At 45.4% G+C, this 14096-nt stretch overlaps 1 long non-coding RNA gene across 4 annotated transcripts in view; it reads right to left on the bottom strand.

Moving 5' to 3' along the window:
* Positions 1–301: 301 nt before the first annotated feature.
* Positions 302–14096, bottom strand: part of LOC114013641 (uncharacterized) — a 38017-nt gene continuing 24222 nt past the window's right edge. Inside the window, exons 2-4 of one of the 4 annotated variants that reach the window (XR_008747607.1) lie at positions 13346–13424; positions 1704–2080; positions 302–545 (exon numbers count right to left, since the gene is read on the bottom strand). This is a non-coding gene — a long non-coding RNA (uncharacterized LOC114013641). Of the gene's footprint in view, positions 546–1703; positions 2081–9775; positions 9923–13345; positions 13505–14096 lie in introns of those variants that run through there. The other 3 variants (XR_003556721.2, XR_003556720.2, XR_008747608.1) reach the window with 3 other exon arrangements.

Raw genomic sequence — 14096 nt, 5'->3', positions numbered from 1 at the left:
ATTCCCATCTAGGCGAGAAATGCTTCAGAGACGGAGCAAGCTGGATAGATTCGTAAATGCACCTGCTTTGTTAGGATGTGAAATTAATTCACATTACCTGTGCTCCCATAGACCATCTCTTAGCCTACAGGCACAAAAACTTGACCCCACATTTACACTATTTCTTTTTTATATAATTTCATGCCAGCAGCATGTTTTCCAACATGAACAGCACATTTGGCTCTTCCTCATCTTTGAGGAAAAGGTGCAGAGCCACTATTTCACAAAACCAGGAGACAAAGGAAGACCCTGAACACTACTGTGTGTGGAATATGGCACATCTTTATTTTCAGTAGTATAGGCAGTGACAAGAGAGATGTAATTGGCAGCCCTATTGCATTCCAGGAACGGTCACAGTGTCAGGGTACCAGCCCCCTGTTAGGTATGACCCAGAACATCACCTCTCCTTCATTTCATTTCACCTCTCCCTCTTTCATCCAGTCCTACTCCTCCTCCTGTGGAGTGGTATTCCTTGGCTTTAGCCACGTGCTTCTCTTCTCTTTGAGCTGAAAAGTCAAGAGAATAAATAAATGAGCACTGGAAAAGTCACTAGGAAGTAAGCTGCTGATATTTAAAAGTAAAGGTCCCTATTCACAGGCTGATTTGGAGAATTGTTTTGGCATGTGCCTAAATCCAGCTGATCTCCACTAGGCATAAGAACACACCAAAACTCAAACATGCATTGAAGAGCCCTTTCTGAGTGAAACTACTTGCTCAAACTGTGAAATAAGTTAAAGGAACATATCCTACAGAAATTCCGTGTGTTCAGGACAGCTCTGGAACCCAGGAAATGGTGATAGCAGCAAGCTGACCCTGCAAACCAAAATGAAATCCGAGCCTGGGGAGATGACATCCAGATTTTCCTGTGAGCAGAAAGTGGATGCTTAGTGGTGCTGCAGGCAGGCAGCTTTTCAAATGGGCTCCACACATGGGAACAAACATGTCCAAGAGCCTCACACCCAACAGGGAGCTGCTGGGTGCTGAACACATCTGAAAATCTGGTGCTCGGGGTGGGCATGGAGCCCTGGTAAACCCAACTCCCAGCCCTGCCGAAAATCTGTCACCACATCATCAACGTTAAAAGACAGGTTTTTCAAATGGGAAAAGTGCGTTTATCACCCTCAGCAAACTCACGAACAACACAAGGCATAATTGCTCAAATGTCAAATAAAAATTCTTCTCTGAGTAAACACCACGCATGGACCTTTTTTGATCCCCAAATATGAATGTTTTGGAACAGGATGAGCATGTGGCTAGCGGGGCTGTAACGGAGAGTGCTTTGTAACCTTAACTATACCAGGCGTGATAAAGTGCCCGCTATCATGAAAAAAAGCTCATCTGAAAGACAGAGGGAAACCAGATGGGAAAAGAGCACAAACTCTCAGCAGGAATTTCAGGGAGGGGTTTTTGGGGCTTTTTGGTTCTTTTTTTTGATGGCTTTCAATTTTTGCACAATAAGGATCTCTCCCCATTGCTCGATGCTAAGCAGAACTATGGTCCCATGCACCTGAGGCGGTCAGAGGGCAAGGCTGAAAGGCCAGGTTTAGCTTCGGTGCCAGAGCTGCAGCCTCCCGTGACAGCGGGTACCTGTGAGCCCAGCCAAGGGGAGCACGCACCCACAGCCCTTCACCCCAGCGGGAACCCGAGGCTTCTGGGGCATCTACCTCAGTTATTGCTGACTGCAACACTTTTGCTACTTCTGATATTGCAATCCTTTCTGCTGCTCGGGCAAATGCTTCAGTAACGCTTTCCGCCTCTAGGTTTTCTGATGCTTCCACCACTATTGCTGCTGCTCCTTCAGGAGTGACCACCTTTCTACCCAGATCCGCTCCCTCTGGGCTTGCCACCTCCTCTGTTGCTGCTACTTTTTCTGCTCCTTCCACCTTGGCTCGTGATACTGTTGCACCCTTCTCTGCTCCCTGTGGTGCTGTGACATCCAGCGGTTCCATGTCCCCTGCGAGGTCACCAGTGGCCAGTGTAGCAGCAGGACCCTTCCCAGGGGACAGCACAGGCCTGCAGAGTCACAGAGCTGGCCTGGATCCTGTTGGTAGAAATAGAGTGTGTGAAGCAGCACAACTATAAACAAGTGCATTTCCTAGTGTCACTACAAGTGGACAGGTGACAGGTCCTGGAGCCAGCAAGGGCTGCTTTTCAACACCCTGTCTTTTCTGTAGAGACACAGAGCAAGAGGCTGGGACCCAGAGCATCTGTGTGGGAGCACAGCTTTGACTCTCGCTTGGAGCACCTCCTACAAAAAGAATCCAAGGGTCAACCCCACAGGTAGGGAATAGCAGGCCTGAGTCACACAGACATAATGTGTCTTCTCCCAAAGTTTCTGCCAACACGTTTCGTTTCTGACCTGAAACATCCTCCCTTCTTCAGTCTGTGCTCCCCATACACACCTAGGCTGTTGTGCTTCAAAATCTCTGCTGTCATGCTAAATTTTCAGTTGGCATGTTCTTCCCAATACCATGGGAGGACCATCAGCGCAGGTGACATTTTTACAATCAATTTATCATTTCTGGTAAACACACAAGGGACATTGTTAGAGGAGATCCATAACTGTCTAATATACATATATTGATCAACTTTTGTGTTAGAAAGATCCCCTGTAAAACATAGCTCTGCTGTCAGGTCAAAGCATAGGTTGCAGTGAAGTAAATGAGTAGTTCCCGTAACAAATGTTGAGGAGTCATACCATAGGATGCTGCTCCTTCTTAGCAATACTCCAGCCTAGAATTCAGGACACGTCTGAAAGGTAATACTGGATGGAATAAATTGTATGAAATCAGAATACAAGTTTAGGAGTCAGAAAGAGCCATCGGGTCTGCCCATACCCACTGGTTTGGGAAAAAAAGAATTACCATTTGATTAATTCCCTTGTGTTTTGTCCCATCTCTCCCACAGAGACCACCACAGGCACTGGATTAACACACAACTAACTTTTGGGCATATGACTACACAGCAATACAAAGGGATTCCTATAGCATGGAGGCATCTTCACACTCGCTGTAACCCTGCCAGCACACCACCAGGGTTTGGCACAGCTCACCAACCCCCTGCACACCTCCGTGGGCAGTCCCAAGAAAAGGACAAGTAACACTTGTCAGATGTGCGGAGCAACTGTGATCGGCAGGGGACCCTGATGCAAGCACACGGAGGATACTGGCTGTTCCCAGCTCACACATGCTCTACAAACCACTAGCAGGGAACTGGGGCAGGCCTGATGAAATAGTGATGACACTGCTGCTCAATGCCATTTAGCATCAGTAATTGAAAAAGGGGAGGAAAAATAAGGTGGAACGCTATGAAAGGACAGGATGGAATAAACAAGAGTTGCTGGGGTAAGGAAAGGGGGAAAATGGTAGAGAGAAAAGGGAAAAGGAGAGCTAAGAAGCTAGAGAGAAAAAAGCGGAGAAGAGGAAAGCAGGCTGCGGATCACCACTGCTAAAAGGAGAGCTGTGCCCAACTACACTTAAGAGAGAAGCCCGGGGGTCGAAAGGCACCTGAAGCACCCCGCCACGCACACCTACATCCTTGTGGACACAAGTCAGTCACTTCTCATGCCACTGAACAAGCTACCTGCATATCTGCTTCATTAAATAGTAACCCTGTAGGTCTGCTGACAAGAACATACTTCTCTCTCCTTTGGTAATTAGCCCTGAAGGGTGGTCATGCTCACTGGCCATGAAACGCTGCAACAAGCAGCCTTTTCATGCCACAAGCTTTACCTTTGTCCCTGTCTGTTCCCATCAGCCTGGTAAAGGCAGGCGTGATGCCTGCCTGACACCGGCGCTCCTCGGCCACATTCATGCTCTCCCCCTGCTGAGACGGGCACAGACGTCTCTCAACAGGGCAGATATGAGCTTGCTGGGACAGTTGGCCAGTGACCACACAAAACTGGGAACTTTCATCCTTTTCCTTCTGCTTGGGAAAAAACAAGGGCAGGCTCAGGAGCGGCAATTCGCTGCCATTTGGTTTGAGACAGCTGCAATTCAATACGCTGGGAAGAGGAAGGGTCTGACGAGGCTCCGGAGATACAGGAGAGGAAGCACAGGGTTTTGTGTGAGGAGCTGGACAGGAACTGAAGACTCAGCCCCCCTGCAGAAGGGCTGGGCACGCTGTTTGCTCAGCAGACCTCATCCCAGGCTTGAGCAACTTTCTCTCATTTATGCCACTGTGGGCAGGACTTCTCTGCCCACTGCACATGCCAGTCACGGCAAGGCTCTGACCCCAGGTAGTCATAGAGTCATAAAAGCAATAAAAGACCCAAATCTATTTTAACAAATGTAAAACACCTCCTGAAGTTCCTGCAATGTGGGCTGAGTTAAGCTAAAGCTGTTGTGAACTCAGTGTAAGGGATAAAAATGTTTTTTTTACAAAAAATTACTCTCCTTGTCAAAAAACAAAGGAGGCAAGTTAGTAACACTTACCCCTTCCAAAGACATTGGGAGCCTGAAAAGAAGCATGCATAGCCCAAAGCTCTAGCTCTATAATCACATTTCCCCTGCAAAATATTTTGGAGATAAATTCCAGGCAACACAGCAAGGAGAACATTGCAAAGATTAAAAACAAACGTATTCCCAGTAATTCTGGGCAGCCTGCTCCAGCGGTGAGACTATGGACCTGGAAATGAACCTTCAGCTGTGCTCCGAGTTGAGATAAGACCTTGAGTAAGTCCCACCTGCCTTTCTGGCCTGCAGTCCCTCAACTATAATACTCTGCAGTGGCAAGAGCTGATAATTAGCAAAGGTTGTTCCTTACGTTACGGTGTCTGAGGTCTGGTCACTGCACGTACGACTTTTCCAAGCAGCTTGCTGCCTGCACAGTTTTTGTATACAGGCGTATTAGCATTTTGACCCACATTTGCATGGGGGCCAATTTAACCACATAACCTCCAATTTAACCTCATAAATTGCCTCTAAACCACCAGAGTATTTACCCTGGCTGTCCCCAAGAGAAAGGCTGGCAGGCTTTTGGATCAAGCCACCGCTCAGCCGCACCGCATTGTCAAAGTCCACCACTTCTCTGCCCAGATCCCTGCAATGCCAGGCCTGCTGCCTAAGAGCTTTCCCAACCTAACCTGCTTTTTCTAAGCAGTCGCATATCTTGCTCAAGACTAACATTTAGGTGCCTCCTATCTCTCGTACAAGCCCTGCTTCCTTCCATCAGAGCCCAGGCTGAGGTCTGTTTTCCACTTCACTTTGATTTTATTCATTCAGGGAAGTGGTTTGCAAAGCCCCTTGTTAAAATCTCTCCTACCACTTGGCACTCGTGTAGTTTGCCCCCAGCCCATTTATGTCTGACTAATGTTCATTGCTTCAAAATGAGTTTCAAGCTAATGCTGTGTCTCCCAATTAAATGTTTGATGGAATGACATCAAAACCAAAACAGACAGAAAAAATTATTTCCCTTTGATAGGCTGACCACGTTGTATAAAACTCACTATTATAAGACTCTGATTGCTTAGAATTTTGCCAGACTTTAATCTTTTGAATTAAAGTTACCCATGTTGGTTGTCTGCCCCAGCTGGAATTTGGGCTGAAAATTTCAGCCGATGCAATTCATCCGCTACAGAAAAATTGTTTACCCAAGTTAAAAAAAAACACAAACACAGAGCCCACCCACCACCTCCCGCCTAAAACTGGTATCTCTTTGCAAGCATTTGGTTGAACAATCTCAATGCTATACTTTGGAGCACTCATTAAATTTTGGCAGGAAGGTCATGATGGTGCCAGGGAATAACTTTTAACAGGGAGAGTAACACACTTTTGGCCACACTATGATCCCCTGAGAAAGCAGTTTGCACATGCTCTGTAGCAATCTGCGATAGTTTGGCAGCAAAAATGTTTTGCAAAGATCTGACTTCAAAATCTGAATATTCTTTTTGTGCAGTTTTGGTTTTCTTTAATGTAATCTATAAAAATAGCCAGTGACCTTTACTGACATCTAAACAGGCTCCTGGTTTCCTTCCATGGTTTGAAGACTTAAATAATAGCCCCAAAGAAATGACTCACTACTACTCTACACACACACACACACACGTACTCCATGCCTGAGAAATGGCTGGTTGTTGGTCAGCATGAACAAGAAGGACATTCACAGAGGTCCAATGTGTGGTGGGTTCAGGCAATTTGGGGGATTCAGGTATGAGAAGCCCGAGATGCAGCAATCCAGCGTCCCCCCAGCCACTGCTCCACACACTGAGCAGTGTGAGGATGCCCACAAGTTTTGTGTGAAAGATAACACGGGGAAAAAACACTCCGGGTTGCCGGGGGACTTGGTGGCTACCCTCACTGAGCTCTCAGCATAACACTTGCCATGCACCAAGTCTCTCAACTTCTTAGCACAAGTTGCTAAAGTCTTTCAGCACGGCAGAGTGGAGGATTTGTGCTCCCAAACCAGACTATTCCTATAGGCAGGGCAGGAGCATTAAATTACCCTTGTTCTTAAAGGAGGAACATTTCAGAATCTTACTAGGCAAAGTCCACCTGACACCAGCTTTTAACATATGTACATAACCTCAGCCAGAAAGAAACCTTCAACAGCTCAGCTGGTGGAACTGTTGCCTTTAGACCACAAGCAATGTGTTTGAAACCTGAGAGAGGAAATACGCAGGTTTCTGAATAAATCGGGATTCTGGAAGTGGGGTCAACCTCCTGGCTGACGGTCACAATATGACAGCGGCCAGCATTCAGGGAAAGCGGGCAGTTTGCAAGTGAGTTATGCTGTGGCTCTGAAACCCCTGTCTCCTAAGACCTTCTTTTCTATATGCCTGCCAAAGCTGCTATTTACCCAACACAGCCGTAGCACTTGGGTCATTAAACAATACTGATGGCAATGCCCGGGGAACTCCAAGCACCTATTGTAGGATCACTGAATTCCTCCTTTGATCACCATGGTCAGAAATATCTGATTTTTATCACTCTTTAATAGCTCCCAATCAGCTCTGAGAAGTTACCACAATAGTCATGGCAGAACCTTTGTCAGGCCAGGGTAATCATTGACAAAACCAGAACAGCAGATCTCACTGGCTCAGCATTGTCAGTCATATGTGACCTTCTGCATGGACATGCCACCCCAGGGACAGGGTTTCAGCTTCCATGTTGAAGACTACTCTGCCTGTGTCAGAGCAGAAAAGGCTGTAAACGTAAAAGCCATTTTCTGAGCTTCCTGCAAAGATTAAATGAGAAGAAAATTTGAAGCACATTTAAGTCATTTCTGGAGGACACACACTCCTAAGCATAAAATAGGAACTTTCATATGTTGCTGCTAGATCCTTCGAAAGAAACATTTTTCCCACACCTAAGACACAGACTCTTCCTCATAAAATTCTGCCACCTTTTATCTGGGTCCCAGATGGTGCTTACAAATAATCTAGCACTATTTTGTAGTCACTGTTACGACCTAGAGATACTCGTACTATCTTCACCTCTGCTGAGATGGTCTAATTGACAGGTATGTAACTAAACCCCAAGCAGCTGTTTATTCAGCATGTGCTTAACATTGGAAGCTTCTGTTTCAGACTTGAAGGGCTCATATGCCTCAAAGTTTGCTTAAGATCTCCAGCCATACTAGTTTGTCCAATAAAAGACATTCTCTCTACCTCTAAGCCTTGTCCAGCAGCAGAGTTGTATCTTGTCTGATTCCAAAATTTGTCAGTTGAAAGGAAATGAAAACCCAGTGCTCTGATGAATGCTTTTGAAAACAAAACGTTCAAAAGAAAGTAATCTGAAATCGAGTTTATAAACCCCAAGAAATTATAGAAATTAGTATTATTTTACAAATGTCTTGGGTTTTGTATGCTGGTATGTTGCTCTCAGGAGGCTTTCTTAGCCTTGAAAGCTCCTAAGAAACTCTCAAGAACCAAAACTACCCGAAGTGAGCTTTAGGACCAAGACTTCTGCAGGTGAGGGAGACATACCAACACCTATGACTTTCTGTTTCAGTGAAAATTAAAAAGGTCATCCTTGGGTTTGGATGCATTCTATAAAACTAGTGATGATTATAACTCAGTTGCAACATATTTAATGAATCACAGTGAGCAGCTGACAGACAGGTCACTTCAGCAGAGGAAAGATCCAATTTGCAATGGCCATTTGAAGAGGAAGCATTTTTAGGTAATCACAAGTAACATAATTACATGATTAGTGTCCTAGTTTGTAGGTAGTCAAAACCTAGTAATAATACATATAATAACCTGTCTAATCCAACTTTTTAATGTGTAGTTATAACCCCATTTTCAGATACAAATTTCTATTACCTCACTGGTGATATACGCTCTGGGAATTTTCGGATTGGCACTAACGCACAGACACTGTCTGGAGGCAATACAGGGGATTCGAGGGGCAGCTGCACAGTGTATTGGCCAACTTAGGTGCCTTTCTAAAGGATTAAAAAATAAACTGGAATTTACAAGACTTGCATGTTCCCGAGGAGTGAGAAAAAAGGGGAAAATCACATAATTCTAAATGAAGCCCGTGGAGTAGGCAGGTTGGTTAAGCAACCTAGGAAAGGTGAAACAAAAAACAAAGAGTGTATTCACTTCACCTAAGACAGCAGCTGCGTGTTCTGGTGGAAGTGCTGGTTTCCTACCTCTACCGTGCACACATTCATGTCCCTCAGTAACAGATCACAAACCTATCAGTCCAATTACTTTGTCTTCTATAGTTTATGAAAGCGTAAGGATTTTCATTCTCTGGTGCATTTTGGAATTTTGCAGAATTTCAGTGCTCCTACTCAAGTCAGCCATGCAACCAGATGATTAAGCTAGATTCCCTTAAAAGAAAACCTTTATTCAATACTTAAACAAGAACATTGAACTCTAAAACTTTAAAGTGTTATTTAATGACGGTTATGGCAGTATGAGATCCAGATGCAAGCTGCTCCATGCTGTCCAAGCTCAGCTTCCCAGGAGTGATGCTCTGTATGACATAAACCCTCCCAGCACCAAGTCTGACAGCACAGAGCAGCTCCACAATGTTTGTCTGTTCACTGGAGGTCGAGTCCTCGACCCAACATACAGCCAGAGAGAACATCCTTATCCTTTTGCTCTGGGTGGGACAGAGGGACCGACACTCCCCTTCATTAGCTCCTTAACAAAAGTAGCCTTATGTTATGTCAGCCACTAAATTGCATCAAACTGCAGCGGCTCTCAGAGCTGCTTTTGGGCTCTGTCTCTTACCACTGAAGCCACTGAGCATCTTGCTAAGTAGCAAATGGGAAAAGGCACAAACAAAGAATAACTGAACCTCTTCCAGAAAGCAGCTGTCTCAGGGTTGGAAAGTAATGTCTGTTAATAGTCAGTCAATAACATAATTTAGGAGTAATAAAGAACGAACACGCATTCTCTTAGGAATTGGTAGTGTATGGATGCACCAAGCTTTTCATTCAGTGAGCTCTAATTACTGAAAAACCCGCAGAAGCAAGTAGCCAGATCACTCTCACACCTGAAAAGCTCTCCTTTAATCATCACACCGCATCAGAGAAGCAGAGTTAGAAAAATTCAAGCAAATCCCTACTGGATTCTTAAAGGAAGCTCTAATCCGATCCTACCATCTACTGAGAAATTATGTTTTTGAAGGAAAAGGATCTGCCTCCCATCACAGAAGTTTCCTCCAGCATCTCAGCTGAGCCAAGTGCAAATGAAACCTTGAACCTATGCCCAGCATGATCATCAGGAATCGAAGCTTTCAAATTAGGACAACATAAGAGATGCCAATAAAAATTTCTTTACCACAAGCCCTGTTCCGATGCATAAATCTTGCCCTGCTTCCCTTCCAGCCCAGCTAAAACCTGGGCTATGCCAAATCCCCGGGGAGACGCCACTCACAGCATTTCTGACACAAGCCAGGGAGCAGTTGAAATCACAAAAGACAGTTCTCACGAGAATCTCAGATCAAAGAAACCCACCTCCGTTTGCACGAACTTTTAGATAAACATTCAAAAAAAGTTTAAAGTTCACTAAGGGACTGACCCTTTTCAGCAATCACCCTCACGCAAATCCTATATTTGCTATTTGTCTTTATGGGTGGTAAGGTCTTCAGGGCAGGCACCAGGACTTGTATGCATTAGTAAAATGCCAGCACCATCAGCCTCTGGTTCTAAATGGAGCCTGTGTGTCCTGCCACAGTATAAATAAGATTTGTAACCTGTCCAGCTCCAACACATGACATCGTGATGACCCTCCCCTCATCTGTCTGTGCTACTCTAGGTTATTGAAGTCAAATTTGGTGAGTTTTAACACGTGGAAGTGAATCATACATGCAATGTTCAAATGATTAGAGTGGAAAGTGAGACACACCATCAGGTCATATGAGAAAAAAAGTGAAAAGTTTGCAGCAAACCTCATCTATCTCTCATTCCTCCTTTGCCTTAACCACCAGACATTCTCCATTCAATTACATGTTACCTTCTCTGAGATGTCAATTAGACCCAAAGTACTCCCAGAGACACGACTGCAGCACAGAAACGTTCTAGGAGAAACACACTTTTGCCTCAACACCCTATGTCTAGTAAAAGATATAAAAAGAACTAAAAATCCTGTGATGACAAGCTAGGTTCAGGCATCCTAACTAAGAGCTCAAAACCTCAGTCTTTCCCCTGTATTAAAAGCCAGCAGCTTTTTTGAGTCACAAAGACTCAAACCGTAGATTATCTTCAGGGTTATTGTGATGTGACTATGAAGCTTTCTCATCAGGCTGCCAGTGGCAGGGGGGGAAGCTTTCTGAATCAGGCCCTTATCATTTATACCACATTACAATCCAAAATGAAAAATGACTTGCTCCAGATTTGATAGAATAAAGCATCTTGAGATGCCACAGAAGTACCCAATTTTCAATAAAGACATTAAACCTAAGCTTCAAAAAAAGGGAATAATTACATCGGTTTTTGCTTTGAGTTCTAATGTTAAAAGTGTCAATTTAGAAAACTAGGTGAACATCCACAATTCCTAAGCAGACTGCAGCTAATTAGACCCCTTTTGATCTTTTATTTTGCCTAGAAGCTTATTTAACAACTTTACACAAAACTCAAGGTTTTGACACACTAGTGAACTGGGGGAGGGGGAAGATCGTAGAAAAGAAAAAATTTCTCTGCTGTTTGCTAAGGTAGGAGGCTCGGCACTTCCTCAAGCACGTGTGCTGTCAGCAAACCCGCGGAAACTTTCTAGTGATGAGAGCGACTGCCCCTTATTTGAGCTGTCTGGATGGAGACACGACAGAGAATAAAATATTAAAAACTAAATCAAAGCACAGAGTTGTTACTAATGCTCCAGCTTTACGTACACAATTTGTGCACGTGAATTACTGTTTTAGGTGAAGGATGACAACACAGAAGACTAAACATGATGTCTCCAGAGCAAAGGGATGGGTTGCCTTTAACTGCCACTGCAAATAAACTAGGCAGTGGCTTGGTAGCATTCTTCAAAACAACTGTGCAGTGCAGAGAGCAGGCGGCACTGCAGCTTCCTACCTGAGCTTCCCATTGCAGACGGTGGTCCAACGGGGTCGGGAGCAGACCTGGACACAGCAGCAGAGCCCATACTGTGCTGTGCTGCACCAAAACAAATCTTTGAGTTGACTCCATCTTGGGGCAGTGGAAGGGAACAATTTCTGCAGGTCCTTTCCAGCCCTCCTTCCCATGAAGGACTGACATTAAAAGAACTGCGAGGGCCAGATGACAGAAGCCATCAGACCTTTGGCACTCATCGTTTCTGTGACCAGATCGTATCTCCTCTCTCTGTAACAAGAGAGAGACAGACCTCCACATCTCCCAGGAACTCACCACAGCAGTGAAGTCAGGATTGCTAAAGGCAAAAAGCTCCTTGCCCTGTCCTGAAATGAGACAATACTATTAGACCTGGAGGACCCAGGTTGTTAGGCTCGTGCATGCAGAACCTGAGGACCAGGGAGCCAGACTGATCCAAGAATGACTAATCACAGCCTGGGAAAGCAGCGACTTATTTCTGGACAGGAAAGATTATTTTTGTCCTATATCATTGCTTCATCCCTTGTAGTAAAGCATAGGGGACTTTATCAACATTATTAACTGCCATGCAGCAAAGGGGAGAGCGGCGCTGCACGCAGCCCGAGAGGGAATGTCTTCAGCAGCCTCTGGATTTCCTGCAGCCGTGGATGAGCAGGAACAGCACGGGGCTGGGTCCTGCCCCGGCCAGTGGGAAACACCTAGAAACCTGAAGTCCTGTGTAAACTGGCTTTTAGATGGTTTGGCAAAGGGGGCAGTCCTGTTGGAGGGGGGGTTATGGCCCATTACACTAAATAACACCTAGGGTTAAGTGTAACCATGTGAAGGTCAGATGTGCACTGCTAGATGGTTGCCCTGGCACATGAGAGACCTCAGTTTGTCCATGGAGAATGGAGAACACCCATATCCTTCCCCTGGGAAGTAGCAGGAAGACTGGCACACAAGAGTTTCTAAAACCCTTTGAGCTCCTGAGATAAAGTTGTTTAGAGACAGCAGTGATGCTGCACAGGGGTCAAGAAACAGCCAACAGAAGCAGCGAAGAGGCAGTCCACCCCCCTCCTCCCCTTCTTTCCTCCAGAGCAAAAGAGCTGGTACTAACACCCTCCCTCCGCAGCATACCTGCAAAAGGAGACCATACCCACTGCGGATAATCCCCATCCTGCCTGGGCATCCCGGTGGCTGTCTCTGCAGTCTTTGGCAGAGGATGACAGTTCTGCAGTATCCACTTATGCTGCAGTATCCCTCCCACCCCCCTGGGGAGAGGGACAGCCCTGGAAGCAGGAAGCTGGGCTAGGAAGCAGGGCACGGAGAAGGAAGAATGACACAGAGGAAAGAGACAGGGGATGGAGGGAATGAGCTGCTTCAAACAGCATAGCTGTGTCTGCAACAGAGAGCTGGATAGGTTTGAAATCACCATAACCATCTGGATTTACCGATTCAGCTGTGTTAATCTCTCTAACAGTAACAAACCTGGCACCTGGTCTAAACCTCAGTCAAATGCTAGTACCAGCCCTCCACTCCTGCTCTGTTACCACTTACTCTTAATTATCTACAGCCTTGAGGTGGGATGTCTGAGTTTACCTGATAACTGAGTTTATCTAAGATTCCTTGTTCAAGCAGGAATAAACATGCTGGTGACAGCTCTCAGCCCCCACTGAGCTGTTACAGCCTCCCCTCACCCATTCTATGCAACCACATACCCACCCAGAGGACCCCAACCACAGCCCTAGGCTGTGCTCTGACTCTCCCACCCCAGACTCACATCATTAAGGAAAAGTTAAACGATTGCCTCCAAATTTCATGAAAAATTGGTCTTCCTCACCTATGTCAGAGGCCATCCTGGCTTGCAACTTTACTTCCTTTTCTCCCCGCTCTCCTCCAGGTGCATCAGCTGGATGGGGCTTCAACAGAGGAAGGGAAGAAGGAAGTGATCACAGACGGTACCCACACAACAGCAGCAGAGCTATCTCACCCCTCACACTGCATGCTGCAATATTAATGATTTCAAAGAAAACCGTTAGCGAAACTAAGAGCTTAATGTAGTAAGAAAAATCGATACTGTGCTCAAGAAAATCCCCTGGTGCTGGAGACTTTAAAGCATCACTCAGGTAGACAGCACCAGGGCATCCCTTCCAGTAGCAGCAGCCCATCAGACCATTAGAGAGGGGAGGCTGCATTAATTTATTCTCTTTGTCATTCTAAAATAGATCTTCCCTTTTCAAACGGTGTTCATACCTTTCCACTGCCACCTGGGTTCATAAACAGAACAAGTCCTAAAAGCTAGGATCAATACACATCCCATATCACCATTCAGATGGGAGGCAAAGAGAGTGCAGCAAAAAGGAGAGGGCCAGATGCCCTGCTGGTATAAATAGCACGTTCCTTGATGCTGCAGTTTTACCATTTAAAATATGAGTCCAAGTATTTGCTCAAAGTAAGTTAACCAAATGGAAAAAAAAAAAGGAAAAAAAAACAAAACAAAAAACCCACCAACCAAAACCAACCCTATAGTCACCCTTGCATCCCAGAACAGCTCTCTACAAATAATTCAAGTATTTTCCAAATAAATATTA

This window comes from Falco peregrinus, chromosome 5, assembly GCF_023634155.1.
Source record: "Falco peregrinus isolate bFalPer1 chromosome 5, bFalPer1.pri, whole genome shotgun sequence".
In the NCBI taxonomy this organism is placed as follows: Eukaryota; Metazoa; Chordata; class Aves; order Falconiformes; family Falconidae; genus Falco; species Falco peregrinus.
The sequence above is the reverse complement of the archived record's forward strand: the minus strand, read 5'-3'. Positions and strand labels throughout refer to the sequence as shown.